Below are 23,743 nucleotides of genomic sequence, written 5' to 3'. Positions count from 1 at the left end.
AAGTGATGGTCAGTGTAAGGGTGTAATTTACTATTCCTACTCCAGGAAGGTGCAGCAGTAGGGAAAGTGATGGTCAGTGTAAGGGTGTAAATTACTATTCCAACCCCAGGAAAGTGCAGCAGTAGGGAAAGTGATGGTCAGTGTAAGGGTGTAATTTACTATTCGAACCCATTTTAATTCTAGAAAAGTGCTACAGTAATGAAAGTGTAGTGAATAAAGGGTTATTATTTACAATTCTAAATCCAAAGAAGTACAACAGTAGGGAAAGTGTAAAATGGTAAAAATATGTACACCAGTAGAAAAATTCAAACTCCAGATGAATACAACATTAGAGAAAATATTGAATGGTAAAAAAGTATAATGTAGTATTCTAAAATCAGGTAAATACACTAAAAGGGAAAAATAAAACTGAAATATTTGTCATAATAATATACAGAATATTATGAGTCAATACTTTTAAACAGAAACACATAATGATGATTTTTTTTTCTTTACATCTTTTTCTGCAGAAAATGTCAAGCCAAGCAACAGCAAAATATGTCAAATCCAGGAAAGGAAACAAGTTGTTGAAACATTGTGGATATATATATTGCAATGAAAGGATAAGTGAACCAAGGAGACATTGGAGATGTGTGCAATATTATTCATCCCGTTGCAGTGGCAGAGCGGTTACTGTTGGAGAAATTGTAATAAAAACAACTGAACATAACCACTCTGCCTCTGCAATGGGAATTGAAATTTGTGAAACCATTAACGAAATGAAAGATATTGCATCCACCTCCAATGCCACACCTGGTTCAATTTTAAGAGAGGTTGCTCAGCATGTCCCTGGTCATGTTGCTTGTAATATGCCAATTATTCCTAATTTGAAAAGAATTATCCAAAGAAAAAAGCAGGCAAGTAACACTAACTCTGAAACTCCACAAACTTTTGCAGACATACATATTCCTAATGAACTATCTATCTCTTTCTCCAATGAACCCTTCTTACTCTACAACAACCAAAACCCTCTAAAACGTATATTAATCTTTAGCACTCCCCGTAACCTTGTGAAATGAGAGAATACTGAAATTTGGATGATGGATGGGACGTTTAAAAGTACCCCCCACCCTTTCACCCAAATTTACAATATTCATGCACAGATTCAAAATAATGTAGTACCCTTAGTATATAGTTTGCTACCTGATAAGCAATCAGCAACTTATACTGAATTTTTGTCAGTAATTAAAGAAAAAACTTCAAATAAAAGTCCTAGGAAAATCATTGTGGATTTTGAATTGACTATGATGAATGTCATCACCAAAACGTACACGGATACCCAAATTCAGGGATGTTTTTTTTCATTTTTCCCAGGCTTTTTGGCGTAAGTTACAAAAAACATCCCTAGTTACTGATTACTGTTCAGATAGCAAACTACAGGTAGAATTAAAGAAACTAACTGCACTTTGTTTTGTACCTCCTGAAAGTGTAGATGAGTACTACACAGCAATTTCTGAATCAGAATAATATGTCGAAAATGAAGATAAATTGGCACCCTTGTTAAATTATTTTGAGGACACATGGATTGGACATCTAAGTAACCCTGGGCGAAGAACTACGCTCCGTTCGCGGAGTTTGCGGAGTTTCGTCAACTCCGCGTTCCGCGGAGTACGCGTAGCTGTCGATTACTCCGCGATCCGGTGCGTAGCGTAGTTGTCTCGCGCTGAATAACATTATTGCGTGCGCGGCACTGGCTTACCTTGGTTCTGCGTTCGCTTTTTCCCGGTCGTGTGTGCCACCATGTTTGTAAACCCTCCCGTGCAACTGTGCGAACGCGATGACGTCATTTGGATGCGCGATAGCGCCATAAGGACGCGCGAGGATGCTTGTTGGTAAGATCGAGTTGCCGAACATGCAGAACCTGCAATCTTGCACAGAATAACTCGCGAGCATGTTAAAACAGTTAAACCATAATAATAAATTACCATTCTGGTTAGCAAAAAAGTGAGAAACCCCTTAAAGTTGTACCTTTGGCTGTATTTTTTGGGGGGAAGGAGTCCTCTTTCTGTTTCTACTCTATTTTTGAAGATGAAGGTGGAAGGGCTCTGGAGTTTACAACTTCCTGTTCCTGTCCACCAGGCTCCTCCCAGTGCTTTGTCCATGAGGTGGTCACTTTCATTTGGATTTTGAGCTGGCAGGATCACTTTCTGTGTGTGTTGGCTGCATTACTGCTTTTTTTGGATTTTATTGAGGACTTTTGGATTTTGAATTCTCTTTTTCAAGTAAGTTTCAGTAATGTATGAGTGAGTATGATGTTGTAGACTTGTGTTTGTTTGATTTTAGATTTTTTTAACTACAGTATTCATTCCTGGATTTAAATTATTGATGGGTGCCTGTAGTTTTATGAGGTCCCAACTTGTATTTCTTTTTAAATTTCATCCAGGCTACATAGAGAGGTACCCATGGGTAAAATCATAATTCTGTGGTCTGTGTTTAAATTTTGTTCAAGTTTGTAAACAAACATCATGGCTGGCATTGGATTATGGTCATCATTATGCAATAGCAATGTCTGTTGTGGAATTTCTGTTTGTATAATTTAAATGTTTTTTATTTTTTTTAAGCCAATAGCTGACCCTAGTACTCCATGTAGTTAGTGTGTAGGCATGTTTGAGTTCATTGTATTAACTTTCTGTGGTTGGCCTGGCCATGTGTTGGCGGCCATTTTATGTTTCCCAGCCACTTTGCTCTTGCCATAGGCCTCCAAACTTGTGGCCTACTCTGCCAGTAGGCCAGAGGTACTAGTCATAGGGTCATGAAAGTTAATCAACTGTTTTTATGGTGTACCCCTAATTAGAAAATCATGGATGGCTTGGTTTGATTTAGAAAATCTTATTTTTATGTGTGGGGTATGTCAGGTTTTGGGTGTGTTTAACTAATCTGTCAATTTCTGCCATTGTAACCCTAGGAATACAGCTTGGGTAGTTTTGGTAACTTCACACAGTGTGAGAACGTGACCTTACATTTTTTGTCTTGTTCGCGCGCTCAATGTACTGGCTCGGGAACGCGATAACGACGTTTCATTCGATTCGCGCTGCCAAACACGCCGATTTTGCAATCTCGCGAACAATATGTCCCGAGTTGCATAAAAGTTCCTCGAAAATGTTTAATGTGTTTCTTGTGCTACAATAAGTCCTCATTTATGTGTCATTTGGTTGTAGTTTTGTCTTATTTGGACCATGGACCACTTCCAGTTTCTTTCTGTCCTCTATGTAATGATTTCTTGTTTATGGGTGGGGTGACCAATTTGGGCGGTGGTGTGTCCATTTTGTGAAGCTAAGCATTGTCCCTTTACCATAGGCATTTATTGTCTGTCTTCTCTTTCTTTTCATGTTGTTGTGGGTGGCCAGGCCATGTGGTGGGGCCATTTTGTGTGTACTTCCTTTGTGATGATTCTGCCATGTTGTTGTTGGTGGACAGACCATGTTGTGGCGGCCATTTTGTGTATGCTTCCTTTGTGACTGATTTTGCCATGTTGTTGGTGGCCATGCCATGTGGTGGAGGCCATTTTGGGTACATCCTTTTTCCATGTTGTTGTTGGTGGCCAGGCCCTATGGAGGCGGACATTTTGTGTGTCCTTCCTTGGTGCTTTTGCCATTGGCATCCAAGGTTTTTGACTATTCTGGCAGTAGGGCAGAGGTACTACTACTCACAGCCATAGGTGCATTCAAGTTAATCAACTCTTTTTGTGGTGTATCTTTAATTACATCGTGTATGGCTTTGGATTGCTCCACATTTTTTTAATGTGGGTACTTTCAGCTTTTGGTTGCTTGTGTGTAACTAATATGGCACTCCCTGCCAGTAGGTAACCTTAGGAATACTGCTCGTGTACTTTTGGTAACGTCGCACAGTGTGTACACGCGACATTACCTTTTTTGTCTTGTTCGCGCGCTCAATGTACTGGCTCGGGAACACGATAACGACGTTTCATTCGATTCGCGCTGCCGAACACGCCGATTTTGCAATCTCGCGAACAATATGTCCCGAGTTGCATAAAAGTTCCTCGAAAATGTTTAATGTGTTTCTTGTGCTACAATAAGTCCTCATTTATGTGTCATTTGGTTGTAGTTTTGTCTTATTGGAGCATGGACCACTTCCAGTTTCTTTCTGTCCTCTATGTAATGATTTCTTGTTTATGGGTGGGGTGACCAATTTGGGCGGTGGTGTGTCCATTTTGTGAAGCTAAGCATTGTCCCTTTGCCATAGGCATTTATTGTCTGTCTTCTCTTTCTTTTCATGTTGTTGTGGGTGGCCAGGCCATGTGGTGGGGCCATTTTGTGTGTACTTCCATTGTGATGATTCTGCCATGTTGTTGTTGGTGGACAGACCATGTGGTGGCGGCCATTTTGTGTATGCTTCCTTTGTGACTGATTTTGCCATGTTGTTGGTGGCCATGCCATGTGGTGGAGGCCATTTTGGGTACATCCTTTTTCCATGTTGTTGTTGGTGGCCAGGCCCTATGGAGGCGGCCATTTTGTGTGTCCTTCCTTGGTGCTTTTGCCATAGGCATCCAAGGTTTTTGACTATTCTGGCAGTAGGGCAGAGGTACTACTACTCACAGCCATAGGTGCATTCAAGTTAATCAACTCTTTTTGTGGTGTATCTTTAATTACATCGTGTATGGCTTTGGATTGCTCCACATTTTTTTTATGTGGGTACTTTCAGCTTTTGGTTGCTTGTGTGTAACTAATATGGCACTCCCTGCCAGTAGGTAACCTTAGGAATACTGCTCGCGTACTTTTGGTAACGTCGCACAGTGTGTACACGCGACATTACCTTTTTTTGTCTTGTTCGCGCGCTCAATGTACTGGCTCGGGAACGCGATAACGACGTTTCGTTCGATTCGCGCTGCCGAACACGCCGATTTTGCAATCTCGCGAACAATATGTCCCGAGTTGCATAAAAGTTCCTCGAAAATGTTTAATGTGTTTCTTGTGCTACAATAAGTCCTCATTTATGTGTCATTTGGTTGTAGTTTTGTCTTATTGGAGCATGGACCACTTCCAGTTTCTTTCTGTCCTCTATGTAATGATTTCTTGTTTATGGGTGAGGTGACCAATTTGGGCGGTGGTGTGTCCATTTTGTGAAGCTAAGCATTGTCCCTTTGCCATAGGCATTTATTGTCTGTCTTCTCTTTCTTTTTATGTTGTTGTGGGTGGCCAGGCCATGTGGTGGGGCCATTTTGTGTGTACTTCCTTTGTGATGATTCTGCCATGTTGTTGTTGGTGGACAGACCATGTGGTGGCCGCCATTTTGTGTATGCTTCCTTTGTGACTGATTTTGCCATGTTGTTGGTGGCCATGCCATGTGGTGGAGGCCATTTTGGGTACATCCTTTTTCCATGTTGTTGTTGGTGGCCAAGCCCTATGGAGGCGGCCATTTTGTGTGTCCTTCCTTGGTGCTTTTGCCATAGGCATCCAAGGTTTTTGACTATTCTGGCAGTAGGGCAGAGGTACTACTACTCACAGCCATAGGTGCATTCAAGTTAATCAACTCTTTTTGTGGTGTACCTTTAATTACATCGTGTATGGCTTTGGATTGCTCCACATTTTCTTTATGTGGGTACTTTCAGCTTTTGGTTGCTTGTGTGTAACTAATATGGCACTCCCTGCCAGTAGGTAATCTTAGGAATACTGCTCGCGTACTTTTGGTAACGTCGCACAGTGTGTACACGCGACATTACCTTTTTTGTCTTGTTCGCGCGCTCAATGTACTGGCTCGGGAACGCGATAACGACGTTTCGTTCGATTCGCGCTGCCGAGCACGCCGATTTTGCAATCTCGCGAACAATATGTCCCGAGTTGCATAAAAGTTCCTCGAAAATGTTTAATGTGTTTCTTGTGCTACAATAAGTCCTCATTTATGTATCATTTGGTTGTAGTTTTCTCTTATTGGAGCATTGACCACTTCCAGTTTCTGTCCTCTATGTAATGATTTCTTGTTTATGGGTGGGGTGACCAATTTGGGCGGTGGTGTGTCCATTTTGTGAAGCTAAGCATTGTCCCTTTGCCATAGGCATTTATTGTCTGTCTTCTCTTTCTTTTCATGTTGTTGTGGGTGGCCAGGCCATGTGGTGGGGACCATTTTGTGTGTACTTCCTTTGTGATGATTCTGCCATGTTGTTGTTGGTGGACAGGCCATGTGGTGGCGGCCATTTTGTAGGTACTTCCTTTGTGCATTTATCATTGGCCTCCCTGCTTTTGGTGTGATCTGACAGTAGGCCAGAGTCCCAGAGGTAGTAGTTAGCGGGGCTGCTTTATGTAGCTGTTTCTATTCGGTCTATTCAATTACCATCATTAGGTCATTTGTGTATGCCATTGCATTCCCAAATTTGTTGTCTGGGCAGAGGTGTAGGTAAGTTTTTTGTGTGTGTAATAATTTTATGCCTTGTATGTGTTTTTGCAGTGTAGGTTTCCAACCTCTTAGCCATGGGGTATTTTCCTTGCATTATCCTGTCATGTGTAGCAGGCATCCTCCTTTTTCTGTCCATATTGGTATATAGGCCTGCTTGGCTTTATTATTGGTTCTTTCTGGACTTCATGTGGCTGGGAGCTGTGGTGCTGGTAGTATTAGTCTTCTGTTTTGTGTTTTATACATTGGCCTGTGTGTCTTTCAATTGTTCATGTTGGCTTACTGCTTGTTTGACTGATGTTGTTCTGTCTTCTTTGCTTGTAGGTGCACAAAAAAAGACTGAGGAGGTGCTGGTTGTTTTCATCCATCGCCCGTTCTACTGCCAGACGGACGTCCTTCAGTTATACGCCACGTGTGGTGTGTGACTCATCTGACCACACATCTCTGCAATTTGTGCTACTGAGTGCTGCTGTGTGCTGACTTCAGAAGAAGATGGGCCCTAAGAAAGCAGGTACCAGGTCTTCCACCACCAAGAAAGTTGCTGCGAAGAAGGTACAGAAGAAGGAAGTGTCACTTAAGTGTGGTATGGACCCCAAAACCTTTTTTGGGCCCCCAAAAGGTACGCCTGCAGCAGCGGTGTCCGGGGTGCAAGCTGGGGCCAGCACATCCGCATTAGCGGGGGCAAGCCACCAACCCAGGGCCAAGCACATGAGGGTCGAAGAGGTAGCCAGCCTAGTGTTACAAAGCAGTGATACTGAGCCTGAACTAAACTTATCGCTGTCTCAAAGTAGTACACAATCCACGCAAGATGAAAGTGCTCAACAACCACCGCCAGCAGTAGATGTTCAACAACCACTTCCCGCAATAGTTGTTGAACAACCACAACCACCGCCCGCAATAGTTGTTCAACAACAACAACCAAATCCCACAATAGTAGTTGTTGAAGAACCACAGCCCGCTATAGTACTTCCTCAAGAACAACAACCACCATCTCCACACGCAATAGTAGTAGTTGTTCCTCCCGATGTCGGGGCAGTTCAGGAAGTAGAGCCTCATTCCGAGCAAGAAGAAGAGGAAGCCACTTCTGGAGGTGATCTACTGTCTTTCAATTTACCAAGGGAAAGGAGGGTTAGTGGCAGTGCATTGAGTTCTTCGCCAAGCATCCCTTCAGATGACCTTGATAAGGAATGGCATCCACCACGAGTATCTGAGCATTCAAAGGAGAGACTCCTCAAGACCAGGCTAGGAAAAAGGAAGGATCCTTCAAGGCTTGAACTTATGGAGGTCGATGTAGGTGAGCAGGATACTGCTGGTGATAAAGACGGGTCTGACAATGTCATCATCACGAGCGTTATTCCTGGTGCAGAGGATGTAGAGACCAACATTTTCACCCTATCCAGAAGGGCTGCGATTAGTGATGAGCAGGTAGCACGTATAACTCCTACACACTCATCACCCAAAGTAACACCAGCTCCCATCTTTTCATCAGCGAAGGCCCGGCAGCGTGCGACATCCAGCACAAGCGCCACCTCTACAGAAGGAGGTAGTGGCAGTACTAGTACTGAGCTGTCGCATAGGAAAATTCAACAAAAATCCTCCAGTTCATCAGGCATTGGAAGTGGGTCCTCTTCCTATGGCAGGAGACAAAAGTTTAGCTCCCCAGTCTGGGATTTTTTTACGGTTCACCCACATCAGGAGAACATTGCTATATGCACCATTTGTCATACCAATGTTAGTCGTGGTAAGATTGGTACAAACTATGGTACTGGAGGCAAAACGACCCATTTGAAAAAAACACACGCAATTTAGTGGGAGAACTACCTTGCAAGCTTAAAAAATGTAAGCACTGGTGTTGGTGGGGATACAGTACTACAAGGTCCACTCATGGAAGAAGAGGGAGACGGTGACCTTCTATCTGGGAGTGGTATACAAATGAGCCCTGTCGCCAGCACTGGAGTGGTGCAGTCCAAATCCTCCGCATCAGCAACTCCTGAGTGGCACCAGAGTCAGCCGGAGACACCAAGGAGTGCAAAGTCTGCGTTGAAAGGTGGTCCGTCTAGCAGAACAGAAAGAATTACCAAGCAGCTTACCATTACTGGCATGTTTAGGCAGGAGGGAAAGTACGAGCGGAACCACCCAATAGCACGTTTGTACAATGCGAAACTTGCAAAAATGTTGGCACTCGACCTTCTCCCATTTTCATTTGTTGAGGCAGTGGGATTTCGGGAATTAGTGGCAACACTCGCCCCAAAATGGGACGTTCCCAGTCGCTACTATTTTGCAAGAGTTGCTATTCCAGCACTACACCACGACGTGCTGGAATTGATTGGGAAAGCCTTACAACAGAGTGTTGTCCATTGTATCCACCTGACAACAGACATGTGGAGCAGTCGCGAAGCCACAGCAGATTACATGTGCATCACTGCACACTGGATCTCTTTTGCAGGTGTTAAAGACAAGTTAACTTCAGGCCTTCTTGACGTTGCTGTGATTTTTAATGATACTCCCAGACATGCAACTGTAGCCATGTTTGGTATGGAGAAAAATCATACTGCTGAAAACATTTTGTCTGACTTTAACAGCAAGGTCTTTGAATGGCTGAAACCAAGAGGCCTTAAGATTGGTTTTGTTGCCACCGACAATGGCAGTAATGTAGTGAAGGCAATGAGAGATGGACAGTATTTCAGGGTTCCCTGTTTGGCACACTGCATTAACTTAGTCGTGCAAGACTTTCTGAAAACTGAAGCCAAAGTCAGCAACATACTGACCATCTGCAGAAGAATATGCACGCATTTTAACCATTCTTTTAAAGCGCGGAAGCTGCTACGCGTCATTCAGCGGGAGCATAACTTGCCAGTCAAAGCACTGATCCAGGAGGTCCCAACACGTTGGAACTCTACTTATTTCATGCTTGAGCGTCTCTTTGAGCAGTACATACCACTGAATGCTTATGTAATGTCAAGAAGATTAGTGGATCCTACTGTTAATCTTAAAACCCTGACCGTTGAGATGTGGCAGTGGGACATCATTAAATGCTTGACAGAGATGCTACAACCTTTTGAGGTCTTCACACGTGAAGTTAGCAGGGAGGACTGTACTATGGGCCAAGCCATCCCATTGTTGTACATGCTCGAGCAACAGCTGAAGGAGGTCTGTGAAACATACGAAGGTGACGAAGAAAAAGTTGGTGCATATACCTTGGCCAAGGCCTTAGCCAACCGCTTATCTGGAAATGCAAGGCTTCAAACGATTGTGTCAGATCCAAATTACATAACTGCAACAATGTTGGATCCACGGTACAAATTGTTTGTCAGCAGTAGCGCAGTAATTCCTTTTTCAGATGGGGATGTTGCCAATTACAAAACTTCCATAGCTGTGGAAGCTAATGATTTAGAAACTGAACGGCTGTTACTTAAAGGCCTGCCAGTGCCAGCCCAGGACAGTCAAAGTACTCCAGGCCATCCTCCTGAGGCAAGTTCATCAGAGCATGAGAGCAGTGCGTCCGCTTCCCAGCAGGCACCAACAGTACCAAAAGCAGCACCTACACGATCTGATTCAGCAGACACAACCAAAAGCATAACTGTTTTTTTTCTACAGAAGGGGATGGGTAAGTCCGTTGCTGTTGCAAAGGGGAAAGAGGACCAGCAAAGCCGAGCACCAATGAACACTGAGCGGATGGTTCAGGCCTATCTGGATGACACAACAGAGGTGTTCATGGAGCAAAGCCCATTGGTCTATTGGTATGAAAGAAGGAGACAGTGGCCAGTGCTGAGCAGGCTGGCGATAAAGTATCTGGCTTGTCCTGTAGCCAGTGTCGCCTCTGAGCGGGTTTTCAGTGCTGCTGGTGCCATTGTGACATCGAAAAGGACCAGTCTCTCCCCCATAAGCGTGGAGAGGCTGACAATGATTAAAATGAATCAACACTTCATACCACCAGACTATACTGTACGTGAATCAGAGCAGGATGAAGAAAGCGAGCCCGAAGATATCATCACTACTGTGTTACATGACCTACTCCTGTCCGAACCCCCAGAGTTTGAGGACGAGCACCTCTTCCCTGACCAATAGGCTTTTAAATTGTTACTTTATCCCTTTCTTTTATTTGTGTTATTTATTTTCTTATTAAAAATGTTTCTGGTGCAAAACTGCTAATATTAAAAACCACAACCAAATCCATCCCCACCACTCATTCTTTTTTTGTACCTACTGGAGTTGCACGCCTGTGCATTTATTTTCACGGTATTTTTTTATTTACCTCCTGGAGTTGCACGCCTGTGCATTTATGTTCCATGTTGACTGCACTCCTCAGAGTCTTGCTCCATCTTCTATCTTGACTCCCACTCAAGTCAATACAATTCCATCTTGCCAGCCACACATTGGATGTTGTAGATGGAGTATAGTACAATAACAATAATGTAGCCTCTAACAGTCCCTCCATAACAAGTGTACCGTACATGACTACAGCCATCCTCTATTTCATTTGAAATCTGCAACTCATCACTGCCTTACTGAGTCTTAAGGCTACCACCTCTGTCTGCAGGCATTCATAGACGACTCTTCAGTGTCAAAATAAACTTGAGCACGCATCCACAACTGAAGTCAACTTGTTGTGACTCGCATTACAAAGGCTCGGCAGCATCTGTGATCAATCATCTGACAGTGAAAGAGAAGAGCAAAACAGGTATATTAAATGAATGATGCCATGCATTGCATTGGATGTATTGTTTTGGTGACTCTGAGCAAATGTCCTTTGAGTTGAAGTATACTAGTAACTTCAGACTCACGTGATAGCCAATTTTTCCATGTTATTTAATAATATAAATTATTTACGCACTTGTGTTCCTACTACTACAGATGCAGTCAGGACTTAATTTATCGTAGTCACTCACTACAGACTGAGTTGTTGTTGCTGATAATGATGGTGACCACCATATCTTTGCTATCAGGCAGTTGGATCTGAGCTGATTGATGTACGATGTTTCTTGGAGTGGAATACAAGGTAATAATAAATACAAATAAGAGGCACAGCACAGTAGACCCAGGCTACTACATGTGTGTGCACTGTGCAGTGGTAGAGTACGATAGTGGTATGATTGATGACTGAGAATGACGCATTGATTTTGTTGATTAATTTTGTAAATGCTAGGTTGCTTTTTCAATTTCATTCACCTTTCTGTGGCTCTGTGAAATTTTTAGGGAAATGCAGTTTGTCTTACGGGCGACCCTGTGTAGTCGTGGGCCTGTTCTGTGCTGGCTCCTGTCTTTTTTTGTACTTCTAGATTAATAATGATGTGCAACTAGTAGACTTATACATATTGTATCCAAGCCGCCTCAGTCTGAAAGTCCTCTCATACGACTACTCCTCTTGTATTATTTTTTTTATCTTCACTGTATTACAATTTGTTTAGGTCATTCACATTCTTTTGTATTTGCCTTTTCTTTTTCAGGCTGGACGTTTTTCACCCACTGCTATTATACTATGAGAATCAACTCACCCTTACCACAAATCCTCATCATCAAGCAATTGGATGGCGGGAAACCAAGAATGATATTCAGCGTGTCCTTTTCTTACGTTTATTCCTTACATTCATTGGCTGGCGGATCAACATCATAAATCATCGTCTTCATTGTTTTGCTTTTGTTGTCTCCAATCTCCATGCGTACTGTTTTTCTTTCTCAAACCTTTCCCAAAACCCCAGTACCCATCCATTCAACAAACCCTAACCCTCTTCCCCTCGGGCTGCGTGGTTACATTGAGGTGTGATGTTTCTTACATTAAATATATACCAACAATTTGATCACGCGCTTGCTGGGGCAGATGTGGTGAAAAGCAACAATAGTGAAATGTCAAGTCAACAAGGCATGGCCAGGATCTTCTTCGGCTTCTCAACTCAAGCTCTGTGTATAATGCCAAATAATTTACCATTAACATCAAACAACGAATACATCTAATGAATTGGCGTAATTGTTTGGGTTTAAGTTTAAAGCATTATGATTTAGAAAACTTTGACGTTGCCGTGAGTACTACAACTACAGTTGAACTTCTTATCTTCTCTTGCACTTAGTTTCTAGTCCCCCAAACCATTGTTTTGTTTCAGTTTAGTAGTTGCAATATTGGGTCAGCCGTGTAATGTACTGTACTTACTTATACTACCCCCACATTGTCTGTCACGCAAATGACTGCCTCTTTCTTTTTGTCTCTAAATTCTACTGGCAGGGTCTGTCTACTACTACTATCACAGAAGTTTAGAACCACAGATTCTTCGCCATTGTCTTGGGAAACAAATGCAGCCCTTGCAGTTCCACACTTCATCATAAATCATCATCAGCAATCACAGGTAAGATAAGTTTGCAGTGAGGTATAACGCAAGACAGACTGGTAGTTCTTCTAATACTACAAATATAACTCGGTGAGGGTTTACAGCATCTATCTGTCTGCATGTTAAAGATGTGGGCAATATTATTTTTTTTATTAGAAAGCACTGTCCGCCGACCTGCATGGCCAATTAAACCTTGCGATGTTGCACAACGTACATTATTTGGTGAAACAGTCCCCCCTCCAACCCCCCAAGAAACGCAAATGAACTTCAAATGTTTTCTTTTGAACAGAACTTTGTGTCTCATTTATTTTTAACATAAATATAAATAAAGATGATACAAAAATAAAATATATATAAATCTTACCCCACAGCTGTCCCTACCCGCCTCCCCTAACCCCAACCAAATTCCCACGTTCAATGTAATGTAAAAAACCCCAACACCCAATTCCCACCCACCAACAAAAGGATTGAAAAAGGGGCAAACAACAAACAGGGTCCATCTTAAAGCCGGCGGGCTTTTAAGTGTTTATCAACCATGATCTTCACACGCTCCTCTATTTGAGTATTTGTCTGACTCTGAGCCTCCAGCCTGGCTACCCGAAGGAGAATCTTTCTTTGGAACTGGCGGCACCTACATTGGCATGCATGTTGTTGTGGGGGGTGGACGATGCTGGAAATATCTGGCGGCCGGCGGCTGCCTGACCACGCCGACGTACTCCTGCAGGCTTGGGGGCCGGGGCATTGGAAGAGGCAGCAGCTGCTGCCGCCGCCTCCTCCTCCTCCTCCTCGGCCTGAGCCACCAGCCGGCGGTAGGCCTCAACGATGGCCTGCAGTTTCCGCTGCCGGGCCCGGACTGCCAACTCCTTCCTCGTTGGTTTTGAAGGAGTAACTTTTAAGAAAGAAACAGAATTGTTGTAATCCAAAATCCCAGCAAATCAAGAACACAAAATGTATTCAACACATAGTGGGCGGCACAGTACAGTAGCACTAGCAAGCAAGCTGAGTACAAAAAATGTTGTTTTATCTATCTTGAACATTCTACGGCTTATATCCTTAATTTGTTTGACTTTTTGGCACGGCATTATGCCTGCCCTAGTAGCATAGCATGGGTGTACTTCAACGGTCACACACATACGAACACCTGTCTTTTTCATATCTTGTTTTTTTATATCATATACTCTGTGCTTCCGGGAACAGTGACAGTCTCAAACTAACATTAATTAACAGGGGCCAGCTAGTACTAGTAAATGTCTAGTATAGAGACTATCATTCTTTATATCGCGCAACAAACCTTAGGTGGTTTGTGTTTCGCCAGCAACGACCTGGAATGCATCCAGTCGTCCCCTCCTTCCCTTGCCTTTGGGTTTAACCAAAACACCGCTGCTGATACTAGTATCCACTACCCACGGATATTGGATGTGTCTCCCACCCACGCAGGCAGCTGTGTTTTCCCCTTTCTCTGCTTCCACAACAACCCATGCATCCGACTGCTATCAGCCACCTGCATTGCTGATTCCAAAGTATCCTTCTATATTATATGATTGGTGCTTTTTCCTTGCTCCTTTCAGCATACTTAAATTCAATCTCCTTAGTGTTAATCCATCGCGGTCATGTAATGTTGTGGATAAGACTTTTTTAGTCTGCCACCAACCTTTCACAGCTGAGTTGTAGTCACATAGAAGAGGCCTGTTATTTTATCAATTCTCGCTGGTGGTAATGCTATTGCTAAGCTTGGTAATGACAAAGGTGGCGTCATATATTGTCCAGTAGAACTTCAAGTTCATTATAAATATCAGAGTACAGTGAGGAAGTTTTCCCCACCCACCAAGTAATGCGGATCACTATTGAATGTAACTTACCATCGCCCACCGTTGTTGGCTCCTCCCCCACTGCTGCCGGTGCTGCTGTAGGTGCCTCTGGTCCTCCATTCCCCTCCGGGATCGCCTCTGCTGACGCCGTCGCAGCGCCGCTGTCCCCATCGGCACTGGTGGATGGTACCGGTTCTGCACAAATAAAAATAAGTACACCTTTTTAGATGGATGCACATCCCCCATTGTACTTGTTCACCAAGAATGGAGTTCTGCAAAACAGTTAAGTACAACGTAATCAGTAGTACTCCACATTGCCTAGTACAGCAGAGTAACTAACTCACTACACATATTAGCATTCATTTGTTATGGTATGGTACCCAAGCTCATCTCATCTATACTGCTACTCTAGTCCTTGGAAAGTTAGACTGAACCATGTAACCTAACCAGTTTGTACATCAATGACATGTCTACAGTTTTGCGCATGCTACCTCGCAACTTGTTGCGCAGTACGAGAAGACGCCTTTGAGGCCACATGATTGTTCAAAGCATACACCTGAAGAGTTTGGAAAATAAAAAGGCCCGTATTTACTTTTTGAATGTGGATTGTGGAATCGAGTTTGCTTACAGCCTCAGGTTACACCTTTTTTTTAGCATGACAGCTAAAAACTTGCATACATGTATTTAATTTTTTCATACTGTCTAACGTGCACCACTTTTGTCATTATTTTTCGGCAGATGAGAAGATTTCCTTCTACGAAGCAAAGATTTCCAGAGCTTACCAAAAAGAGGCATATGCAACCAGTATACGTTCAATGGTGAGGGGTCTCCGACATTTCCCACATTTCCCTATCGTGCACTGGTAGCTGTACAAATGTAGATTACTTTATTCAGGCTTTTTTTACTCTGGATTTTTTCTGGTGGCCCTTGACGTATTTCACGGAACAACTTAAAAACATTGATGTTACTTACTTAGTTACTTCTAACAAAATAAAGGTTTTGAAGTACCACATTGACTCGGAAGTATATTTTCAGTGTCTGTTGTCTTGTAGACTTACACGAGAGAGTGAGCAAAAGGGGGTTACTTAGGTTATGGATTGTGTAATAAAAGCATTTGGCATCTTCATATTGGGGTTCAGGAAAGGAGTAATTGAATAATTGACCAATGACTGAGCCCATATAGGTTGTCGTTCATTGAATTGTGGGTTCCTCTGAGTTCTGTGACTGAGGTGTAAGACTGTAAGTAAGTAAGGTCCAACCTGCCTATCACCAACATCCAATTTTATGGTGCATACATAGTTATGTATGTGACTGCATAGAAGAATACCCGCAAGAGTAGTAGTGGTATACTAACGCTTACAAAATAGTAGACCAACATCTGCATGCATACTTGGTTGGGTCAATTGGCAAAGAAGAGACATTACAGAGGAAAAAGCATAAGACAGGAGTGGACCCTGTGCCTTCCGCTATTCTATCACAGATTTTTTTGAAAATATTAATACCTTAACTAAAGAGTGGGCAACAGGGCAAGCTTACCTACAGACAGTCTAGTAGTAGCACAGAGAGTCATAGCAGAGGCTCTTTGGAGGAACAGAAAGGCAGGGACAGATAGTAATACCCAAAATTTTGAAAACATAATCAAAATCAAACAAGCATTTGTCAAAATTTAGTTAGGTGAAATGTCATTAATCGGTTGGAAAAAAAAGCTCCGTTAGAAAGTTAGGGAAATATCATTGTTCCAAAATAAAGCACTGTTGGACTTACTGGGGACAGCAGCAGGATCCTCAGTAGAGGAGCTCTGTGCCTGTGGTTCTTCACGTTCACCCGCCGACTCGGTCCCAGTCTTCTGCTTGCCCCTGGGTTCTGTAGTTCATGTAAGAAATAATAAAGAAAGAGGAAAACATTGAGTGCTGTGAAACATAGACAGCATTTCAAAAACCACTGCTACAACATTAAAAGAAACAAACATTGGTCTACCAAATGACTACTGCCTTGCATGATTCACTGACTAGTGTATATATACTTGGAGAAAACAAATCAAATGTTCCATAAACATTCTGATTGCAGATTACTAAGTAACACAGAGGCAGTAAGTAACACCTGAACAACACCAGCGATTCAAGAATGGGGTAATCAATCAATTATCTGTAAGTAGCCATTTCTTTTTAATTTTTTGCCAGCAAAATGCATAGATCACAAGGAGGAGACATGCTTAACTTTGTGCATACTAACACGAAATTGTACGTTCATTGCATCATATTTTGTTTTGCTACTGACTGAATGCTACTGCTGCCCTACCCACTCAATAAACAAACTACATCAGTTCTATGGAGGGCTAAGGCAGGGGCGGCTCTAGGCTCATGGTGGTCCTGGACTCCTGGCCAGGGAGCGTAGGTGGGGGGCCTGGAAGAGGAGGTCAGGCGGAGCACGGAGGCCAGTGAAGAGGGGGGAGTCAGGGTCTTTGGAAGTGGAACAGAGCCGGAGGCACCAAATCCCTGCCAGGGGCCGCCACGCAAATATGTATCCATCCTCTGAGGATTATTAAATTAAGGATATATATTAGTGGGGTGGCCCCTGGCGTTTGGTGGCCCTGTGCAGTTGCACAGCTTGCACATGCCTAAAGCCGGCCCTGGCTGAGGTAAGAAGAACAAAGTAACTTTTGCATTCATTGCCAGAGGAGGATTCATGCAGAAGAGAAGGCCGTGAAAAAAAAATGATACAATATGCAAACACGTACAATTATCCATCAACGGCTATTTCACTGACGGACAAAGGAAGGACAAGACTTTATTAATAGCATTACCTAACTTCAGTTCTCTACAATAAAGAAAATCTCACACCAATAAACAGCAAAAGCTAGCGCCAAATTGAACACGCAAGAGTCAGTGAAGATGAAGAAGCACAGCACAGACCAGTGTCATACAATTACAGTAGATATAATAACGGAATACATCCGAAATGTAACTAGGAGCACCAGTCATCGCGTTACTTATTCAGCCAAGATTTACAAAGATACAATAACAATACTTATACTACTATAGAGATATATATTATACACACACTTTTTTTTTTTTGGGTAGCCACTCACCAAGACCCACGACCTCGACGCCAAGCAGGTCCAACAGGTCCTGCTCCCGGTCCAAAATGTCTGCCCAACGGTGGGTCAGCTGATGGTGGGTACGCCGGATACCGGAGCAGCGGAAGACTGCCCGGCGCACCTTCACCCACCGCCGGAGACGCTCTTCAATATGGTGGTAGCCGGAGCCGGGCCTGCCACCTGCTGCCAACATCAAGGGGAGGTGGCGCTGGATAAAAAACCCAAGGGCAGCCACCTCCTCCTCCCCAAAAAGTTGGCGGGGCCTCACCCCTAGGGGGCGCATTCTGCCGCAAGGCAGCCGGGTTTTTTGGGGCACAGGCGCCTTGCCCTTTGAGCCGCCGCTGCTGCTGGCGCCCCTGACCATGGTTCTGGGTGGAGGGGAGAAGAAAAGTTCAAGACAAAAAGGTAGGGGAAAGAAGAAGCAAGGTAAAAGAAGGAAGTAAAATAAAACAATAGAAAAGTTGTAAAAGTAGAAATAAAATGAAAAATATAAACCTAGGCACAGAGAGAGATAGGTAATAACTAAAGAAAGTTTGAAAAAGTGGGTAAAAAGACCAGGATTGAAGAGATTTCACCAAGATGCAAAAGTAGGCCCAAAACCATAGCCAGAGTGTGTGATCCGAGATGGCTGTGCCCATCGCGACCGCGTGGGTAGGTTCGCGCGATATTTAGCACGATCACGCACTTTTGTAGTGCGAACGAGAAAATGAGTTCCCGAACATGTCTTGCACAACGCGACCACGTTACTTGTGACCCGGAACAGGAAATAAGGGAACGCAAGCAGGCGGGACAAACCTCTGGGGTAACTTAGCGCGCTAGCCATCCCGAGCATGCAGGCAACGCCCCGAACACGCGCACCGCGCTCCCGAAGACGAAAAACGGCGCGCGAACGGGCCTAGCAAGCAACTACACTTGGCTGCGGAGCTACGCGTAGTTCGCGGAGTGCAACTACGTCTTCGCGTAGCTCCGCGGAGTCCGACTCCGCGAACTACGCCCAGGGTTACATCTAAGTAGATCAGGTCGCAGGAGGAAGACACGTTTCCATGTGGAGTGGTGGAACTGCTACTCAACCTGCTTAGAAGGAGGTGCAAAAACAAATAATGCCATAGAGGGATGGCATAACTCCTTCAACCACACAACTGGTAAACCACATCCAATTTCTACTCATTCTTAATAACTTTGAAGAAGGAGCAAAGTTATCAAGAAATGAAAATTGCACAAACTTTGACAGATAGCCTAAATCCACGGATTTCAAAACAATCTAAGGAAATGTCTGAGAGACTATTGGCAATACTTCAACAGTTTTCGTTGAGTGTGGCATTAGACTACCTGGAAAATGTAGCTAACATTTTACATTTTTAAAAACATACACCCACCTTACTTTCCTGCTTTTACCTAAATTTTTATTTTTTAAATTAATTAAATTGACATTTTTTAAAAAAAATGTTTTTTTTAAAAATACAGTCGGGTAACCAAACATTAATATTTGTTTTTTTTTTTTTTAATATCTGATATTTCCAAAATAAATTGTTTGTGAAAATATATCAGACTTTTCTTTTTCTAAAAAAATATCATCTTTTTTTCAAAACTCAATAAAACATCCATCATAACAAAAATAGAACTTTCATTTATTTTACTATTTTTTGGGGGATTTCCTGAAAGCATTTTGAACGTAAAATTTTTTTTCTTCTATTCACTCTATACCCTATTTTATCCAAAAGGATATTTTGGTATTATTCCTATATAAACAGCTGGTTTTTTGTTACTAAATTTATCAAAAGCAATCATCTTTCTTTTACAATAAATTAACCTCCGAAAATTAAGTTGCAAACAACAAATTTGTAAACTCCAGTATCATAATCAGTGAATCAACAATACAAACATTTCTCAGAAAAATAAATCATTCTCATTTAAATGGCAACCAGAAAATGTTAGACCATATCATAAAAGCAAAACTTTCTAACTGCATTATTTCTCGCTAACTAAACCTTTTTCAAATTTTTTTCATTTCCTACCTTCAATATTTCTCGCTAAACAGCCTATTTTTAAATCTTCAATATTATATAAATGTCTTAATGAAACGAATTACCAAAAACAAATCTCCAGCTAATCGATCCGTAAATAGAAAACAATTTTTCTTTTGTAACACAAAAACCAGCATGTTCAAAACTCGATGAAACCAAAATACACCTTTTTTTAAAAAACTAACGATACTGTCATCTTATTTTTCAAACTTTTTTCATAAATACTTTACATTTCTTTTATTTCACTTAGTAATTTACGTTCAAAATATTTTCAAATATAAATCTTTTCCTTATTTAAATCAACTTATCCATTTCCCCATCTATAATTACGACCCGACAAAGGCATATTCAATTAACATAATCGGCGACATGTTAATAAACAATACAAAAACATCAGATTTAACATGGGCAACCTCCCTTTATCCTTATGTTACAATATATATATCCACAATGTTCATATTAACTATATTAAAAGTTATTTAAGTTTCCTACCTGAGCGCAGATCAGGTTCCAGCTGCTTCCTCCAATCGATGCTGTTCAAAATGGCCGCCTGCGTCGACGTTTACGTGACAACGTAATCCAAAGCAACAAAGACAAAAAAAGAACTATTTACCAAAGTTTATATTATTGAAATGTTTAATATTTTTTTTAAATATAATTCTGTTGTTAATAAATATCAAAAAATATGTATTATTACAAATAAAATACGTATTATTTTATAGTATTTTTTTAAAATAAAAATATATTTTCAAACAAAAAATACTATTTCATTGTTTTTTTACTATACTATGTTTTACCTTTTTCATCTTAATACTACTTTATTAAAATATAATTACATACACTTACCTTACTACTAATTGTATTTCCCTGAAATTCTGCATATTTCCAGCTGTACAACGACCTTCAATAGTTTAACGCGGGATGCGGGACGCTATGAAGAAGGTATCGAAATAAAAGAAGGACAAAAGACTCCACAGAAATCAATGTAAAAACGTGGGAAAAAAATAAAACTCACCTTTAAATATTAATTCCTTTTTTTATAAAAATGCCAAATATTTTTCAAAAATAGTAAATAAAACATTAGAATATTTTTACATTTTTAGTTTCTTTTTTTCAATTTATTATATTTTTTTAAATAATAATTTTTTAATAAATTATTTTCATTCTCTCAACAAAATAATAACAATTTATAAATGATACATACATCAAAAAAATAACTTCAAATTATGCAATAAAAATAATTTAAATTTAATATTTTTTAAAATAATAAAAAAACATAAAATCATAATTAACTCAAATTTTTTATTTATCTAAAAAATAAAATAACATCATTATTACTATTTATAAAATTATATAAAATAAAATTTGTTTTAAAGACTGATTTCACTAGATTTTATCAAAATATTTGTGCTTAATAAAATAAAGTACATTTTTTTAAAATATTATTTTATTTATTTTATTATTCAAATAAATACTTGTAAAATACTCCATCTAAATTTAAACATATGATAATAAACAAATAATAATATAAATAATTTTTTAAAAATAGATTTAATAATTATGCGTTGTAAAAACATGCGTTGTAACAGCACATGCATTGTAATAGCATGAGTTGTAAAAACATGCGTTGTAAAGGTACTTATGTTGTAATAGTTGCATTGTAAAAGAAATGCGTTGTAAAAGTTGCGTTGTAATGGCTGTTTCCCAATGGAGAGTGACTCTCTTAGTTGATATCCTTGTAGAATAGAGACTCATCTGTACACTTCTTTTTTCGCCTTCCCTACTGTGCAGCCACAATATTTAACTATGCCGGGACATATTTATTGAAAATGTTTTTGTCGATATATAAGCCTGTATTGGACACCAGCATAATTATATTGCTTCTGCTCCATTGCACCAATTGCCTACAGTTGAATGCCACCAAAACTGAGGTGTTGGTGTTGGGGAAACACGCTGAGCTATGGGGAAAACAGTGGTGGCCACCAGAGCTGGGGGTCACTCCGATCCCAGCCTCCGGAGTGAAAAACCTAGGCATTTGGTTGGACCCTGCGCTCACTTTCACGGACCACACTAAGAAGGTGGCTGCCACGTGCTATGGCATCCTGCGGGGCATAAGGCCGGTTTTAAAGTACTTTGATCCCCCCCACCCGGCAGCTCGTGGTCCAGGCATCGATTTTATCCCGGCTGGACTACGGAAGTTCGCTGATGTTAGGGGTGAACCAGGCGGAGGCCTCCAGGCTCCAAAGGGTGCAAAATGCCGCGGCGCGGGCCATTGTGGGCCTCCCCAGACATTGCTCTGTGTCAGGTACCATCTCGGCCCTACACTGGCTTCCGGTCAGACAGCGGATCAAGTTTAAAGCGCTGTGTCTGGCCTTTAAAATTCTGAAACTTTCCTCGCCGCCGGCACTTGCCAATTTACTCACTCCTTACATCCCTCTGAGATCATTAAGATCAGAGGCTCTGCATCTGGCAGTCTGCCCCCGTTTTAAATTGAGTAGAATGGGTGGCCGTTCTTTCCGGGTGCTTGCAGCAGGGTTGTGGAACTCGCTCCCGGTGCACATTCGAGCTCTCAATGATTTGTTCACCTTTAGGCGGGCGATTAAAACTTTCCTGTTTCCCGCCTCTGAGTAGTCGTCCCTTTTCTTTTACTGTGTGTTATGTTATAGTGCCTGTCTAAGCGCCGGGACGCCCCTTTGCTGGGGCAGCTGTGCGCTATAAAAATATAAATAACATAACATAACATAACATAACATTGTTGCTGATACTGTATTAAAGCAATATCATAGATCTGAGGCCAGGGCAGCTGGCGCTGATTTGCACACCTTTGTAAAACAGGCCTGTGGGGGGTGGGGGGGGGGGGGCGGGTTAACTCAGTTCTGCCAGTGGAGTTTGCAGAGTTTTGTCATTCTTGGTTCCCCTTAGAGTGCGGAGTTCAGCAAAAACTCCACATCCGCCTCCACCACGAAGCAAAGTTTACCGGCTCCCGTAATACCTGTTCTAGTTTAATTTCACCCTCTTTTATTGACATTGTACACCTCAACTGTCTTCTACATTGTAGTCCTTTTCCCGTTGTTATGAAAAGGTAATGCTTGCAATCCAAGCTTCTCTTTCACCCGGGGCAGATAAAGGCCAATACCTTTCAGTCAAGCGGATGTCCCTCCCCAAGTGATGTCAGCAATTGGGGGATTGGCATGACATCCGACCCCTCTCTGTCTCTGTGACTGGCAGAATTTTCACCAATGTCACTGCATTGTCCAGAGCGATGGAGGTCCGATAAGCAGCAGCAGAGAGGGGTCAGTCAGCGGGAAAGGAGGAGAAGGGGCCTTGTAGAAGGAAGACCTCGGATGCCCTCACTAGCGGGTAAGTACACCAACTGGTTAAGCCCCCATTCTGTACATAGATTGGATTCATTTTATAGAAGACCTCCGCAGCTATTCCTCCAACCCTTGGTCAAGGCTTCTGTTTCTCTGCCAGTATGAAATGAAATTAAATGAAAATTACACTTGTGGAGCGCAATGGCTACCCTGAGGCGTCCCAGTGCTATAGACAGAGTGTGTACATGGAGAGGAGAGGCTGAGTGAGAGGGAATCATGAAAAAAGAAAGTTTGTAGGAGTTTGCGGAAAGACAATAGGCTGGGTCCTGCTTGAAGCGGAAGAGGAAGAGAATTCCACAGCTTGAATTTGTTAAAGGAAAAAGGGCGGCCGCCACATCTCGCTCTTTTGATTTTGGGAACAAGGGCGAGGTGGGCTGAAGTTGATCGGAGCTGTCTGGGAGGCTGATAGGGGGAAATCAGTGATTTACATATATCCGGGCGGTATTCCATAGTGTTCTATGTGCAATACACAGGGCCTTGAACTGAATTTGTTCCTTGACTGGAAGCCAGTGGAGATTTTTCATTCCAGATTTGGCTGAGAGTCGGCGTGGAATTTGGAGAATGGTGCGGGCAGCACAGTTTTGGATAATCTGGAGTTTGTGAATAGTGGATTGAGGGGCCCCCAGATATAAAGCGTTCCCGTAGTCTAAATGGGACATGATGAGGCCCTAGACCATGATTTGTCTCGCCTGGAGTGGGAGCAGGGGAAGGATTTTACGTAGTAGCCTGAGTA

The sequence above is a fragment of the Lissotriton vulgaris genome, chromosome 1_1, assembly GCF_964263255.1.
Source record: "Lissotriton vulgaris chromosome 1_1, aLisVul1.2, whole genome shotgun sequence".
Classification (NCBI taxonomy): domain Eukaryota; kingdom Metazoa; phylum Chordata; class Amphibia; order Caudata; family Salamandridae; genus Lissotriton; species Lissotriton vulgaris.
The sequence above is the reverse complement of the archived record's forward strand: the minus strand, read 5'-3'. Positions refer to the sequence as shown.